The sequence below is a fragment of the Photinus pyralis genome, unplaced genomic scaffold (assembly GCF_008802855.1).
Source record: "Photinus pyralis isolate 1611_PpyrPB1 unplaced genomic scaffold, Ppyr1.3 Ppyr1.4_LG4, whole genome shotgun sequence".
NCBI classification, from domain to species: domain Eukaryota; kingdom Metazoa; phylum Arthropoda; class Insecta; order Coleoptera; family Lampyridae; genus Photinus; species Photinus pyralis.
Window position 1 is genome coordinate 34,621,017 of NW_022170511.1, and position 3,694 is coordinate 34,624,710.

Sequence of the window (3,694 nt, forward strand, 5' to 3'; positions counted from 1 at the left end):
ACATGAAAAAGATGCTAAGGGTGCGGGAAAATGTTCGCATTAGTCGTGAAAACGTTAAGAGAGGTAAAAAAGGCTAGAATAAGGTGAAGAGAAAGCTTGAAGAAACAGTCAAGACAGTAGTGCCGAGAATACAAAGGAGAGAGGTGTCGAAAGTGCAATGAGGCGACAAGAAAGCAAAAAGAGGATGTTGAGAAGGATCGGAAGCCTTTACTTTATTAAAAGAAGGCTCGAATAACACGTGAAAATAATAAAGCCCGTAGGAACATTGGACTTTATTATTTTCACGCGTCATAATGAGCAATAAAAAATATATTTATTACTCTAGATATGGCAATAAGTAGGAAGCATCGATACAACTGATACAAGACTATGAAGAAGAGGCGCCGGGAAGACAGAAAGAGGTCACGAAGGAGCCGTTAATTAAATGAAGAAGGTGGAAAGCCGATTATTCAAACAAGCGTGAAAAATGTTCGAAATAAGCAAGCGTCGAGATTACTTACACAAAGCAAAAAGTAACCTGCAGAAAGTTTACAGAAAAATAAAAGGTAGCGGGAAGAGTGCTCGAAGGAGGTGCGAAAAAAGCTCAAAAGAAACAACCAGATGGGTTCGAGAAAGTGCGAAGTCTCAAAAGAGCCGGAAGAATGTTTGAAGTAAGCGCTTACAGACGTTGCGAAGCGCAGAGAAGGCTCGAAGGAAGAGTCGAGAGAGCAAAAAGAGACGGCGAAAAGAGACAAAGGTGTCGAGAAAGCAAGAAAAGATCATTCAGAAAGATCGAAAAAGCCGTCATCATCATCATTAGGCTGCTTAGGTTCCTATATTCACACTAAGCCGCTGCAGCGGCGCTGCTTATGCTTTTGTATGTATTTTTAATCGGATTTTCATCAGCCAGTGATAAGAAAATATGCTGCATCCACCATCTCCTTTTTTTACGCACTTTGTTTGGCTTCCGATGTATGAGCAAAGCAATTAAGCATCAACAAGTCTTTGTCCAGGTCCATCACTGAACTGAAGAAGAAACTGGATCACAATTCTGTGCGACGCGTCGTCGTCTCAACGCGTGCTACTCGAAGCGCCGCTGAAATGACACCGCGCGGAAACGAAAGGGGCGTGCTGAGTATATATTAGGTCCATAAGTATAAAGACCCCCAATCTAAATGGGCGGCTATGCAACTATTCACCAAGCTGAAATTGCAGCCCCATAGGGCTCTGACTGAGCAGATAAATAAACTCCATGAACGATTGGCGAGCATGCACATGGCGGGGATTAACCAGTCAGTACGGGCAAGTTAATAACAAAAATAGAACATGAGGGTCACTGTGTAATTGTGCGAAAGCCTGTTGAGGGCCCATAACAAGAGACGGGCAATAAATAAATAAATGCTAGTCGAATGACAATGTGTCTGCCACATTCCTAATTACACATAAAATTCTTCCATTCATACCAATACATGCTCACTCACTCTTTAAGTAATAATGAAAGGTATATTATTAGATATCTGGAAGACTACTGTTAAGTGTCCACCGGCTGCCCGTATTGACGGAATATGATATAGTCATTTAACAGCGGTACAGCTAAGCTGTAGGTACCCGTCTAGTCACTGTGTTAAAATAAAGCTAGTCATTTCCCATTGGTCTATTAAACAAGTCCTTTCAAATGTTACGTGACCCAGTGTCATCCTTGTACATACAAGCCCCCTTTACCGTTTGACATGTTACTTGAACCTAATTGAAAATATAATTTTTGAACATGGTCCATCGTTCCTCTAAATGGGGTTGAGTGATATCAAAGATTAAGAAAATTGGATCTCAAAGCCTTCCCTTCAAAATGTATGGGTATTGACAATATAACCTGTTTCATCTTCAGCAAGTCTTACCATTTTTCTAACGCCCCAGAGCACAGGGCCGGATTAACGTGGGCCCTATTCCTATACAAAATAGGTTATAATTTCAACAAACGCCAAATTTAACGATATTAATTTTTATTGTCGAAAATTTATGCTGTGCAAAGTGCAATGCGTAATCCAATCCAACTTACTTTTAAAATATTAAGAATGTGTTTCTCTACAGTCCAGTCTAAGGGCATTCGCATTAATTTCGGGACTGCTGTTTAAGAGGAATTTATGTCGCACTTAACAATGCATACCCTGATACATACTTATATATACTGATACTAAAGTACAGGTTAAGCTTATCAGATACGAATACCTACAGATTTTTCAGAATCACAAAACAGACATTAATATATTATGACATACTAGGAAACCGCTTTAAAAAAAGGGGAGACAAAATCTGTATACAGGGTGGTGACTTGCGTAACGCATCATAGGGATTTCAATGTAAAATTCATAACATGCGGTTGTTGGCTCCCCAAATTATTTTAGAGTAAAAATGTATTAAGGTTTTTTGTAGGAAAAAATTTTTTACGTCAATCAACCCTATTAGTTTTCAATTTTTTGCATAATAAAGACGGAAAATTGGAAAATAAAACCCCCATCTTTTTCAATAATCTGCGATGCCATGGAATTTTTTAAAACAAAAAGATATCCAGTTATCAATTAGCAGCAGTTCGAAATGGCTTTTATGATCGACTTGGTTACTGTATTGCAGTTAATGGTGACTTATTCGAACATTTATTGTAAATTGTTATATTAGGAAACCGTTTTTAGTAATTTGGTCTTTCTTTATGTTGAATTCGCTGTACTAAATATAATACTTTTTGATAGAATTTGATTTGTTTTAAAGCGAACATTCCATGGCATGACGGATATTGGCGTAGTTTTTGTATTATAAAATTCCATGGCATCACAGATTATTGAAAAAGATGGGGGTTTTATTTTCCAATTTTCCGTCTTTATTATGCAAAAAATTGAAAACTAATAGGGTTGATTGTAGACTGGGGCCCTTAAGGCGCGGGGCCTGGGGCTGCAGCCCCCCCCCCCCCTTAATCCTGGGCTGCCAGAGCATCAAAGATTTGTTAATTTAATAATGAAAAAAACCTCATTTTAATGATAGTGTTTGTATGCAGGGTCCAGGGACAAGAAACGTCTCATTTTCCTACCTTTGCAAATACGTAGGTAGGTGCCTAAGTATGTAAAAAGGTCTGGAAGCAAGGTACAAAGTCAGTTGCACGAAGTTGTACTTTTTCAAGATAAAAAATAGACTCAACAATAGACAAAAGGTCACATAGAATCAATGCTAAATTAACATAACAAGTAAGATCAAAGCAGGCAACACCAAAAGAGATCTATATTGACCATGATCCACTTAATCACCATATACTTTTTAAGTAAACATAAAGTAAGAACGCAGATTTGTTAGATTGCCGTTGGTAAATTTTGTACGCACTTATATTCGAGAGATTAAATAATTACAGTAATACTAACACACGCTCATATTTGTTAATTTGTTATGCAATAATGACATTATCAAAAGATAAAAATTAAGTAAGACCTGCTTAATTATTATCACACATTCAAAGAAAGCGACACTACGTCTAGATGTCGATGTTGAAAAAATGAGATTATCAAATGACCTCACCAATAAAAAACAAACAAACCGAGTTGCGATATCAAAAACTGGAAACGCGATGACCTTTGTGAACTTAAAATTTTCCGCTAATATCGAATTCTGATTATACGCATTTTTATAGATTTTGGATTGGGTCAACGGACCTCAAAGGTGTTACACAATCAAG